Here is a 12,984-nt window from a genome sequence, read left to right on the forward strand (position 1 = left end):
CGCCTTATCCATTACGTCACACAGTCACTGACAAGCAAGTGTAACTTATATACGACTCATCTCAAAACGCTCACACCACTGAGGAGTTGTGTTTTCGTTCTACACAACCGCTGCCACTTGCTTTTTCCCACCCATTTGATACATTCAACCTGTTACGAGCCAAACCAAATATAGACTGGGAAACTAGACCACACACTTTGTGCATTCGGAATCGAAGGCAGAGCGTCCCTCGCCGCATTTGCTACGATGGCCATTTGCTACTTCTGCAGAAGTAGCGACGACGACGACGACGACGACGACGACGACGACCGCGAAAGGCTCTGAGATATGTGAGAAATACATCTATAAAATATATTTCAGACTGCCCCGTCCCACCTTATGTTGTACCGCTTTGGCAAATGCTTTATCTGCGCCATTCGCCTTAATCACATCTGAGAGTAATTCTTAATAAAACGACTCTCGCTAATTGTTCGTCATCCCAGATACTGTTTGCTATAAGGCCACGACGCGCAACTGCTATCCAAAATCCGTCTGCCTCCTGTGAGGATCGAACTCACGACCCCTGGTTTACTAGACGAGCGCTCTGCCACTGAGCTAAAGAGGCGCGGCCTAGCGGTACTTTTGCGTACTTCGTCCTTACGGTAGTCTGGATCATCAGACTTCAGCTGACAACACTTCATATTACCGTCTAATATTTGCAGCTATGGGGACCCATTACTGCTTGGCTACCCATCTGACACGTAAACGAAGTGCTCTCCAAATAACACCACTTGCATTTCATAACATGTCTTTCACACATGTCTACTAAATCACCTTCACCTTGAAATACAGTTTCCTTGCGACCGACGGAGACGTAGGCAAAGTTTAAAGTTGCTATTTCCATTACATCACGTTAATCAGAAAAACGGTAATTTACATCTACAGAAGAACAAAATTTTGTTCCGCCCAGCGTGGGGCTCGAACTCACGACCCAGAGATTAAGAGCCTCATGCTCTACCGACTAAGCTAGCCGCGCTGCCTCGGTGAATACGTGCCGGTTAGCACGTCACACATTACTCGTATGGGTTGATTGGTCCCATACAGAACCTCTCCATGTTGCCTAATGTTTTCCTAACGTCACACTCGTCACGTTGGTCACTTTTATTTCATAATCATTTCTGAGAGGTAAAAGAATTGCATGACAACCTGCAGAGCTAGTTTCTTTAAAATTAACACACGTACTTGATGTGACTCATAAGCCGAACGAGTTACTTTCCGACGTAGTTTTAGATTTGCAAGTGCCAGTCAAAAACTCGCGCGACGGCACTCTGCCAACCAATTCGCTGGTTAACACCGGTCTTGTTGTGCGTGTTTCAAGCTCAAGAGCATCTCCAAGCAGAAAATGGTCAACAGCAACATTCACTCGGTTTCGTACTGCTCAAGTGCTACACTAAAACGGTATGTTTCTTTTTCAGAACTGGAAAAACACCACCGTGAAAGGAATCGAACCCGCAATCTTCCGATACGAAGTCCGACGCCTTATCCATTAGGTCACACGGTCTCTGACAAGCAAGTGTAACTTATATACGACTCATCTCAAAACGCTCACACCACTGAGGAGTTGTGTTTTCGTTCTACACAACCGCTGCCACTTGCTTTTTCCCACCCATTTGATACATTCAACCTGTTACGAGCCAAACCAAATATAGACTGGGAATCTAGACCACACACTTTGTGCATTCGGAATCGATGGCAGGGCGTCCCTCGCCGCATTTGCTACGATGGCCATTTGCTACTTCTGCAGAAGTAGCGGCGGCGGCGGCGGCGGCGACGACGACGACGACGACGACGACGACGACGACGACGACGACGACGACGACCGCTAAAGGCTCTGAGATATGTGAGAAATACATCTATAAAATATATTTCAGACTGCCCCGTCCCACCTTATGTTGTACCGCTTTGGCAAATGCTTTATCTGCGCCATTCGCCTTAATCACATCTGAGAGTAATTCTTAATAAAACGACTCTCGCTAATTGTTCGTCATCCCAGATACTGTTTGCTATAAGGCCACGACGCGCAACTGCTATCCAAAATCCGTCTGCCTCCTGTGAGGATCGAACTCACGACCCCTGGTTTACTAGACCAGTGCTCTGCCACTGAGCTAAAGAGGCGCGGCCTAGCGGTACTTTTGCGTACTTCGTCCTTACGGTCGTCTGAATCATCAGACTTCAGCTGACAACACTTCATATTACCGTCGAATATTTGCAGCTACGGCGACCCATTACTGCTTGGCTACACATCTGACACGTAAACGAAGTGCTCTCCAAATAACACCACTTGCATTTCATAACATGTCTTTCACACATGTCTACAAAATCACCTTCACCTTCAAATACAGTTTCCATGCGACTGACGGAGACGTAGGCAAAGTTTAAACTTGCTATTTCCATTACATCACGTTAATCAGAAAAACGGTAATTTACATCAGCAGAGGAACATACTTCCGTTCCGCACAGCGTGGGGCTCTAACCCACGACCCTGAGATTAAGAGCCTCATGCTCTACCGACTAAGCTAGCCGCGCTGCCTCGGTGAATATGTGCCGGTTAGCACGTCACACATTACTCGTATGGGTTGATTGGTCCCATACAGAACCTCTCCATGTTGCCTAATGTTTTCCTAACGTCACACTCGTCACGTTGGTCACTTTTATTTCATAATCATTTCTGAGAGGTAAAAGAATTGCATGACAACCTGCAGAGCTAGTTTCTTTAAAATTAACACACGTACTTGATGTGACTCATAAGCCGAACGAGTTACTTTCCGACGTAGTTTTAGATTTGCAAGTGCCAGTCAAAAACTCGCGCGACGGCACTCTGCCAACCAATTCGCTGGTTAACACCGGTCTTGTTGTGCGTGTTTCAAGCTCAAGAGCATCTCCAAGCAGAAAATGGTCAACAGCAACATTCACACGGTTTCGTACTGCTCAAGTGCTACACTAAAACGGTATGTTTCTTTTTCAGAACTGGAAAAACACCACCGTGAAAGGAATCGAACCCGCAATCTTCCGATACGAAGTCCGACGCCTTATCCATTAGGTCACACGGTCACTGACAAGCAAGTGTAACTTATATACGACTCATCTCAAAACGCTCACACCACTGAGGAGTTGTGTTTTCGTTCTACACAACCGCTGCCACTTGCTTTTTCCCACCCATTTGATACATTCAACCTGTTACGAGCCAAACCAAATATAGACTGGGAAACTAGACCACACACTTTGTGCATTCGGAATCGAAGGCAGAGCGTCCCTCGCCGCATTTGCTACGATGGCCATTTGCTACTTCTGCAGAAGTAGCGGCGGCGGCGGCGGCGACGACGACGACGACGACGACGACGACGACCGCTAAAGGCTCTGAGATATGTGAGAAATACATCTATAAAATATATTTCAGACTGCCCCGTCCCACCTTATGTTGTACCGCTTTGGCAAATGCTTTATCTGCGCCATTCGCCTTAATCACATCTGAGAGTAATTCTTAATAAAACGACTCTCGCTAATTGTTCGTCATCCCAGATACTGTTTGCTATAAGGCCACGACGCGCAACTGCTATCCAAAATCCGTCTGCCTCCTGTGAGGATCGAACTCACGACCCCTGGTTTACTAGACCAGTACTCTGCCACTGAGCTAAAGAGTCGCGGCCTAGAGGAACTTTTGCGTACTTCGTCCTTACGGTCGTCTGGATCATCAGACTTCAGCTGACAACACTTCATATTACCGTCTAATATTTGCAGCTATGGCGACCCATTACTGTTTGGCTACACATCTGACACGTAAACGAAGTGCTCTCCAAATAACACCACTTGCATTTCATAACATGTCTTTCACACATGTCTACAAAATCACCTTCTCCTTCAAATACAGTTTCCTTGCGACTGACGGAGACGTAGGCAAAGTTTAAACTTGCTATTTCCATTACATCAAGTTAATCAGAAAAACGGTAATTTACATCAGCAGAGGAACAAACTTCCGTTCCGCACAGCGTGGGGCTCTAACCCACGACCCTGAGATTAAGAGCCTCATGCTCTACCGACTAAGCTAGCCGCGCTGCCTCGGTGAATACGTGCCTGTTAGCACGTCACACATTACTCGTATGGGTTGATTGGTCCCATACAGAACCTTTCCATGTTGCCTAATGTTTTCATAACGTCACACTCGTCACGTTGTTCACTTTTATTTCATAATCATTTCTGAGAGGTAAAAGAATTGCATGACAACCTGCAGAGCTAGTTTCGTCAAAATTAACACACATACTTGATGTGAGTCATAAGCCGAACGAGTTACTTTCCGACGTTGTTTTAGATTTGCAGGTGCCAGTCAAAAACTCGCGCGACGGCACTCTGCCAACCAATTCGCTGGTTAACACCGGTCTTGTTGTGCGTGTTTCAAGCTCAAGAGCATCTCCAAGCAGAAAATGGTCAACAGCAACATTCACACGGTTTCGTACTGCTCAAGTGCTACTCTAAAACGGTATGTTTCTTTTTCAGAACTGGAAAAACACCACCGTGAAAGGAATCGAACCCGCAATCTTCGGATACGAAGTCCGACGCCTTATCCATTAGGTCACACGGTCACTGACAAGCAAGTGTAACTTATATACGACTCATCTCAAAACGCTCACACCACTGAGGAGTTGTGTTTTCGTTCTACACAACCGCTGCCACTTGCTTTTTCCCACCCATTTGATACATTCAACCTGTTACGAGCCAAACCAAATATAGACTGGGAAACTAGACCACACACTTTGTGCATTCGGAATCGGAGGCAGAGCGTCCCTCGCCGCATTTGCTACGATGGCCATTTGCTACTTCTGCAGAAGTAGCGGCGACGACGACGACGACGACGACGACGACGACGACGACCGCGAAAGGCTCTGAGATATGTGAGAAATACATCTATAAAGTATATTTCAGACTGCCCCGTCCCACCTTATGTTGTACCGCTTTGGCAAATGCCTTATCTGCGCCTTTCGCCTTAATCACATCTGAGAGTAATTCTTAATAAAACGCATCTCGCTAATTGTTCGTCATCCCAGATACTGTTTGCTATAAGGCCACGACGCGCAACTGCTATCCAAAATCCGTCTGCCTCCTGTGAGGATCGAACTCACGACCCCTGGTTTACTAGACCAGTGCTCTGCCACTGAGCTAAAGAGGCGCGGCCTAGCGGTACTTTTGCGTACTTCGTCCTTACGGTCGTCTGAATCATCAGACTTCAGCTGACAACACTGCATATTACCGTCGAATATTTGCAGCTATGGCGACCCATTACTGCTTGGCTACACATCTGACACGTAAACGAAGTGCTCTCCAAATAACACCACTTGCATTTCATAACATGTCTTTCACACATTTCTACTAAATCACCTTCACCTTCAAATACAGTTTCCTTGCGACTGACGGACACTTAGGCAAAGTTTAAAGTTGCTATTTCCATTACATCACGTTAATCAGAAAAACGGTAATTTACATCTACAGAGGAACAAAATTTCCTTCCGCCCAGCGTGGGTCTCGAAACCACGACCCTGAGATAAAGAGCCTCATGCTCTACCGACTAAGCTAGCCGCGCTGCCTCGGTGAATACGTGCCTGTTAGCACGTCACACAGTACTCGTATGGGTTGATTGGTCCCATACAGAACCTCTCCATGTTGCCTAATGTTTTCCTAACGTCACACTCGTCACGTAGTTCACTTTTATTTCAAAATCATTTCTGAGAAGTAAAAGAATTGCATGACAACCTGCAGAGCTAGTTTCGTCAAAATTAACACACATACTTGTTGTGACTCATAAGCCGAACGAGTTACTTTCCGACGTTGTTTTAGATGTGCAAGTGCCAGTCAAAAACTCGCTGCGACGGCACTCTGCCAACCAATTCGCTAGTTAACACCGGTCTTGTTGTGCGTGTTTCAGGCTCAAGAGCATCTCCAAGCAGAAAATGGTCAACAGCAACATTCACTCGGTGTCGTACAGCTCAAGTGCTACACTAAAACGGTATGTTTCTTTTTCAGAACTGGAAAAACACGACCGTGAGAGGAATCGAACCCGCAATCTTCGGATAAGAAGTCTGACGCCTTATCCATTAGGCCACACGGTCACTGACAAACGATTGTAACTTATATACGACTCATCTCAAAACGCTAACACCACTGAGGAGTTGTGTTTTCGTTCTACACAACTGCTGCCCCTTCCTTTTTCCCACCCATTTGATACATTCAACCTGTTACGAGCCCAACCAAATATAGACTGGGAATCTAGACCACACACTTTGTGCATTCGGAATCGAAGGCAGAGCGTCCCTCGCCGCATTTGCTACGATGGCCATTTGCTACTTCTGCAGAAGTAGCGGCGGCGGCGACGACGACGACGACGACGACGACGACGACCGCGAAAGGCTCTGAGATATGTGAGAAATACATCTATAAAATATATTTCAGACTGCCCCGTCCCACCTTATGTTGTACCGCTATGGCAAATGCTTTATCTGCGCCATTCGCCTTAATCACATCTGAGAGTAATTCTTAATAAAACGACTCTCGCTAATTGTTCGTCATCCCAGATACTGTTTGCTATAAGGCCACGACGCGCAACTGATATCCAAAATCCGTCTGCCTCCTGTGAGGATCGAACTCACGACCCCTGGTTTACTAGACCAGTGCTCTGCCACTGAGCTAAAGAGGCGCGGCCTAGCGGTACTTTTGCGTACTTCGTCCTTACGGGCGTCTGAATAATCAGACTTCAGCTGACAACACTTCATATTACCGTCGAATATTTGCAGCTACGGCGACCCATTACTGCTTGGCTACACATCTGACACGTAAACGAAGTGCTCTCCAAATAACACCACTTGCATTTCATAACATGTCTTTCACACATGTCTACAAAATCACCTTCACCTTCAAATACAGTTTCCTTGCGACTGACGGAGACGTAGGCAAAGTTTAAACTTGCTATTTCCATTACATCACGTTAATCAGAAAAACGGTAATTTACATCAGCAGAGGAACATACTTCCGTTCCGCACAGCGTGGGGCTCTAACCCACGACCCTGAGATTAAGAGCCTCATGCTCTACCGACTAAGCTAGCCGCGCTGCCTCGGTGAATACGTGCCTGTTAGCACGTCACACATTACTCGTATGGGTTGATTGGTCCCATACAGAACCTTTCCATGTTGCCTAATGTTTTCATAACGTCACACTCGTCACGTTGTTCACTTTTATTTCATAATCATTTCTGAGAGGTAAAAGAATTGCATGACAACCTGCAGAGCTAGTTTCGTCAAAATTAACACACATACTTGATGTGAGTCATAAGCCGAACGAGTTACTTTCCGACGTTGTTTTAGATTTGCAGGTGCCAGTCAAAAACTCGCGCGACGGCACTCTGCCAACCAATTCGCTGGTTAACACCGGTCTTGTTGTGCGTGTTTCAAGCTCAAGAGCATCTCCAAGCAGAAAATGGTCAACAGCAACATTCACACGGTTTCGTACTGCTCAAGTGCTACTCTAAAACGGTATGTTTCTTTTTCAGAACTGGAAAAACACCACCGTGAAAGGAATCGAACCCGCAATCTTCGGATACGAAGTCCGACGCCTTATCCATTAGGTCACACGGTCACTGACAAGCAAGTGTAACTTATATACGACTCATCTCAAAACGCTCACACCACTGAGGAGTTGTGTTTTCGTTCTACACAACCGCTGCCACTTGCTTTTTCCCACCCATTTGATACATTCAACCTGTTACGAGCCAAACCAAATATAGACTGGGAAACTAGACCACACACTTTGTGCATTCGGAATCGGAGGCAGAGCGTCCCTCGCCGCATTTGCTACGATGGCCATTTGCTACTTCTGCAGAAGTAGCGGCGACGACGACGACGACGACGACGACGACGACCGCGAAAGGCTCTGAGATATGTGAGAAATACATCTATAAAGTATATTTCAGACTGCCCCGTCCCACCTTATGTTGTACCGCTTTGGCAAATGCCTTATCTGCGCCTTTCGCCTTAATCACATCTGAGAGTAATTCTTAATAAAACGCATCTCGCTAATTGTTCGTCATCCCAGATACTGTTTGCTATAAGGCCACGACGCGCAACTGCTATCCAAAATCCGTCTGCCTCCTGTGAGGATCGAACTCACGACCCCTGGTTTACTAGACCAGTGCTCTGCCACTGAGCTAAAGAGGCGCGGCCTAGCGGTACTTTTGCGTACTTCGTCCTTACGGTCGTCTGAATCATCAGACTTCAGCTGACAACACTGCATATTACCGTCGAATATTTGCAGCTATGGCGACCCATTACTGCTTGGCTACACATCTGACACGTAAACGAAGTGCTCTCCAAATAACACCACTTGCATTTCATAACATGTCTTTCACACATTTCTACTAAATCACCTTCACCTTCAAATACAGTTTCCTTGCGACTGACGGACACTTAGGCAAAGTTTAAAGTTGCTATTTCCATTACATCACGTTAATCAGAAAAACGGTAATTTACATCTACAGAGGAACAAAATTTCCTTCCGCCCAGCGTGGGTCTCGAAACCACGACCCTGAGATAAAGAGCCTCATGCTCTACCGACTAAGCTAGCCGCGCTGCCTCGGTGAATACGTGCCTGTTAGCACGTCACACAGTACTCGTATGGGTTGATTGGTCCCATACAGAACCTCTCCATGTTGCCTAATGTTTTCCTAACGTCACACTCGTCACGTAGTTCACTTTTATTTCAAAATCATTTCTGAGAGGTAAAAGAATTGCATGACAACCTGCAGAGCTAGTTTCGTCAAAATTAACACACATACTTGTTGTGACTCATAAGCCGAACGAGTTACTTTCCGACGTAGTTTTAGATGTGCAAGTGCCAGTCAAAAACTCGCTGCGACGGCACTCTGCCAACCAATTCGCTAGTTAACACCGGTCTTGTTGTGCGTGTTTCAGGCTCAAGAGCATCTCCAAGCAGAAAATGGTCAACAGCAACATTCACTCGGTGTCGTACAGCTCAAGTGCTACACTAAAACGGTATGTTTCTTTTTCAGAACTGGAAAAACACGACCGTGAGAGGAATCGAACACGCAATCTTCGGATAAGAAGTCTGACGCCTTATCCATTAGGCCACACGGTCACTGACAAACGATTGTAACTTATATACGACTCATCTCAAAACGCTAACACCACTGAGGAGTTGTGTTTTCGTTCTACACAGCCGCTGCCCCTTGCTTTTTCCCACCCATTTGATACATTCAACCTGTTACGAGCCCAACCAAATATAGACTGGGAATCTAGACCACACACTTTGTGCATTCGGAATCGATGGCAGGGCGTCCCTCGCCGCATTTGCTACGATGGCCATTTGCTACTTCTGCAGAAGTAGCGGCGGCGGCGACGACGACGACGACGACGACGACGACGACGACGACGACGACGACGACGACGACGACGACGACGACCGCGAAAGGCTCTGAGATATGTGAGAAATACATCTATAAAATATATTTCAGACTGCCCCGTCCCACCTTATGTTGTACCGCTTTGGCAAATGCTTTATCTGCGCCTTTCGCCTTAATCACATCTGAGAGTAATTCTTAATAAAACGCATCTCGCTAATTGTTCGTCATCCCAGATACTGTTTGCTATAAGGCCACGACGCGCAACTGCTATCCAAAATCCGTCTGCCTCCTGTGAGGATCGAACTCACGACCCCTGGTTTACTAGACCAGTGCTCTGCCACTGAGCTAAAGAGGCGCGGCCTAGCGGTACTTTTGCGTACTTCGTCCTTACGGTCGTCTGAATCATCAGACTTCAGCTGACAACACTTCATATTACCGTCGAATATTTGCAGCTATGGCGACCCATTACTGCTAGGCTACACATCTGACACGTAAACGAAGTGCTCTCCAAATAACACCACTTGCATTTCATAACATGTCTTTCACACATTTCTACTAAATCACCTTCACCTTCAAATACAGTTTTCTTGCGGCTGACGGACACTTAGGCAAAGTTTAAAGTTGCTATTTCCATTACATCACGTTAATCAGAAAAACGGTAATTTACATCTACAGAGGAACAAAATTTCCTTCCGCCCAGCGTGGGTCTCGAAACCACGACCCTGAGATAAAGAGCCTCATGCTCTACCGACTAAGCTAGCCGCGCTGCCTCGGTGAATACGTGCCTGTTAGCACGTCACACAGTACTCGTATGGGTTGATTGGTCCCATACAGAACCTCTCCAAGTTGCCTAATGTTTTCCTAACGTCACACTCGTCACGTAGTTCACTTTTATTTCATAATCATTTCTGAGAGGTAAAAGAATTGCATGACAACCTGCAGAGCTAGTTTCGTCAAAATTATCACACATACTTGTTGTGACTCATAAGCCGAACGAGTTACTTTCCGACGTTGTTTTAGATGTACAAGTGCCAGTCAAAAACTCGCTGCGACGGCACTCTGCCAACCAATTCGCTAGTTAACACCGGTCTTGTTGTGCGTGTTTCAGGCTCAAGAGCATCTCCAAGCAGAAAATGGTCAACAGCAACATTCACTCGGTTTCGTACAAATCAAAGTGCTACACTAAAACGGTATGTTTCTTTTTCAGAACTGGAAAAACACGACCGTGAGAGGAATCGAACCCGCAATCTTCGGATAAGAAGTCTGACGCCTTATCCATTAGGCCACACGGTCACTGACAAACGATTGTAACTTATATACGACTCATCTCAAAACGCTAACACCACTGAGGAGTTGTGTTTTCGTTCTACACAGCCGCTGCCAATTGCTTTTTCCCACCCATTTGATACATTCAACCTGTTACGAGCCCTACCAAATATAGACTGGGAAACTAGACCCCACACTTTGTGCATTCGGATCGATGGCAGGGCGTCCCTCGCCGCATTTGCTACTTCTGCAGAAGTGGCGGCGGCGGCGGCTATTTCAGACTGCCCCGTCCCACCTTATGCTGTACCGCTTTGGCAAATGCTTTATCTGCGCCATTCGCCTTAATCACATCTGAGAGTAATTCTTAATAAAACGCCTCTCGCTAATTGTTCGTCATCCCAGATACTGTTTGCTATAAGGCCACGACGCGCAACTGATATCCAAAATTCGTCTGCCTCCAGTGGGGATCGAACTCAAGACCCCTGGTTTACTAGACCAGTGCTCTGCCACTGAGCTAAAGAGGCGCGGCCTAGCGGTACTTTTGCGTACTTCGTCCTTACGGTCGACTGAATCATCAGACTTCAGCTGACAACACTTCATATTAACGTCTAATATTTGCAGCTATGGCGACCCATTACTGCTTGGCTACACATCTGACACGTAAACGAAGTGCTCTCCAAATAACACCACTTGCATTTCATAACATGTCTTTCACACATGTCTACAAGATCACCTTCACCTTCAAATACAGTTTCCTTGCGACTGACGGAGACGTAGGCAAAGTTTAAAGTTACTATTTCCATTACATCACGTTAATTAGAAAAACGGTAATTTACATCTGCAGAGGAACTAAATTCCATTCCGCCCAGCGAGGGGCTCGAACCCACGACCCTGAATTTAAGAGCTTCATATTCTACCGACTGAACTAGCCGCGCTGCCTCGGTGAATACGTGCAGGTTAGCACGTCACACAGTACTCGTATGGGTTGATTGGTCCCATACAGAACCTCTCCATGTTTCCTAATGTTTTCCTAACTTCACACTCGTCACGTAGTTCACTTTTATTTCCTAATCATTTCTGAGAGGTAAAAGAGTTGCATGACAACCTGCAGAGCTAGTTTCGTCAAAATTAACACACATACTTGATCTGACTCATAAGCCGAACGAGTTACTTACCGACGTTGTTTTAGATGTGCAAGTGCCAGTCAAAAACTCGCGGCGACGGCACTCTGTAATCCAATTCGCTAGTTAACACCGTTCTTGTTGTGCGTGTTTCAAGCTCAAGAGCATGTCCAAGCAGAAAATGGTCAACAGCAACATTCACACGGTTTTGTACTGCTCAAGTGCTACACTAAAACGGTATGTTTCTTTTTCAGAACTGGAAAAACACGACCGTGAGGGGAATCAAACACGCAATCTTCTGATACGAAGTCCGACGCCTTATCCATTAGGCCACACGGTCACTGACAAGCGAGTGTAACTTATATACGACTCATCTCAAAACGCTCACACGACTGAGGAGTTGTGTTTTCGTTCTACACAGCCGCTGCCCCTTGCTCTTTCCCACCCATTTGATACATTCAACTTGTTACGAGACCTACCAAATATAGACTGGGAAACTAGACCACACACTTTGTGCATTCGGAATCGAAGGCAGGACGTCCCTCGCCGCATTTGCTACGATGGCCATTTGCTACTTCTGCAGAAGTGGCGGCGACGACGACGACCGCGAAAGGCTCACAGATATGTGAGAAATACATCTATAAAATATATTTCAGACTGCCCCGTCCCACCTTATGCTGTACCGCTTTGGCAAATGCTTCATCTGCGTCATTCGCCTTAATCACATCTGAGAGTAATTCTTAATAAAACGCCTCTCGCTAATTGTTCGTCATCCCACATACTGTTTGCTATAAGGCCACGACGCGCAACTGATATCCAAAATTCGTCTGCCTCCAGTGGAGATCGAACTCACGACCTCTGGTTTACTAGACCAGTGCTCTGCCACTGAGCTAAAGAGGCGCGGCCTAGCGGTACTTTTTCGTACTTCGTCCTTACGGTCGTCTGGATCATCAGACTTCATCTGACAACACTTCATATTACCGTCTAATATTTGCAGCTATGGCGACCCATTAATGCATGGCTACACATCTGACACTTAAACGATGTGCTCTCGAAATAACACCACTTGCATTTCAGAACATGTCTTCCACACGTCTACAAAATCACCTTCTCCTTCAAATACAGTTTCCTTGCGACTGACGGAGACGTAGGCAAAGTGT

General features: G+C 46.3%; 12 non-coding genes across 12 annotated transcripts; all 12 read right to left on the reverse strand.

The window, feature by feature from the left end:
- Window positions 1-532: 532 nt before the first annotated feature.
- Window positions 533-604, reverse strand: Trnat-agu (transfer RNA threonine (anticodon AGU)). Its single transcript has one exon. It is a non-coding gene; the product is annotated as a tRNA-Thr (tRNA).
- A 338-nt stretch (window positions 605-942) lies between these two features.
- Trnak-cuu (transfer RNA lysine (anticodon CUU)) lies at window positions 943-1,015 on the reverse strand. Its single transcript has one exon. It is a non-coding gene; the product is annotated as a tRNA-Lys (tRNA).
- Window positions 1,016-2,082: 1,067 nt separating this feature from the next.
- On the reverse strand, window positions 2,083-2,154 carry Trnat-agu (transfer RNA threonine (anticodon AGU)). Its single transcript has one exon. It is a non-coding gene; the product is annotated as a tRNA-Thr (tRNA).
- Window positions 2,155-2,492: 338 nt separating this feature from the next.
- Trnak-cuu (transfer RNA lysine (anticodon CUU)) lies at window positions 2,493-2,565 on the reverse strand. Its single transcript has one exon. It is a non-coding gene; the product is annotated as a tRNA-Lys (tRNA).
- A 1,043-nt stretch (window positions 2,566-3,608) lies between these two features.
- On the reverse strand, window positions 3,609-3,680 carry Trnat-agu (transfer RNA threonine (anticodon AGU)). Its single transcript has one exon. It is a non-coding gene; the product is annotated as a tRNA-Thr (tRNA).
- Window positions 3,681-4,018: 338 nt separating this feature from the next.
- On the reverse strand, window positions 4,019-4,091 carry Trnak-cuu (transfer RNA lysine (anticodon CUU)). Its single transcript has one exon. It is a non-coding gene; the product is annotated as a tRNA-Lys (tRNA).
- Window positions 4,092-5,128: 1,037 nt separating this feature from the next.
- On the reverse strand, window positions 5,129-5,200 carry Trnat-agu (transfer RNA threonine (anticodon AGU)). The gene has a single exon. It is a non-coding gene; the product is annotated as a tRNA-Thr (tRNA).
- Window positions 5,201-6,649: 1,449 nt separating this feature from the next.
- On the reverse strand, window positions 6,650-6,721 carry Trnat-agu (transfer RNA threonine (anticodon AGU)). The gene has a single exon. It is a non-coding gene; the product is annotated as a tRNA-Thr (tRNA).
- A 338-nt stretch (window positions 6,722-7,059) lies between these two features.
- Window positions 7,060-7,132, reverse strand: Trnak-cuu (transfer RNA lysine (anticodon CUU)). Its single transcript has one exon. It is a non-coding gene; the product is annotated as a tRNA-Lys (tRNA).
- Window positions 7,133-8,163: 1,031 nt separating this feature from the next.
- Trnat-agu (transfer RNA threonine (anticodon AGU)) lies at window positions 8,164-8,235 on the reverse strand. Its single transcript has one exon. It is a non-coding gene; the product is annotated as a tRNA-Thr (tRNA).
- A 1,485-nt stretch (window positions 8,236-9,720) lies between these two features.
- Window positions 9,721-9,792, reverse strand: Trnat-agu (transfer RNA threonine (anticodon AGU)). The gene has a single exon. It is a non-coding gene; the product is annotated as a tRNA-Thr (tRNA).
- A 2,860-nt stretch (window positions 9,793-12,652) lies between these two features.
- Window positions 12,653-12,724, reverse strand: Trnat-agu (transfer RNA threonine (anticodon AGU)). Its single transcript has one exon. It is a non-coding gene; the product is annotated as a tRNA-Thr (tRNA).
- Between the last annotated feature and the right edge of the window lie 260 nt (window positions 12,725-12,984).

The sequence above is a fragment of the Schistocerca gregaria genome, chromosome 4 (assembly GCF_023897955.1).
Source record: "Schistocerca gregaria isolate iqSchGreg1 chromosome 4, iqSchGreg1.2, whole genome shotgun sequence".
Classification (NCBI taxonomy): domain Eukaryota; kingdom Metazoa; phylum Arthropoda; class Insecta; order Orthoptera; family Acrididae; genus Schistocerca; species Schistocerca gregaria.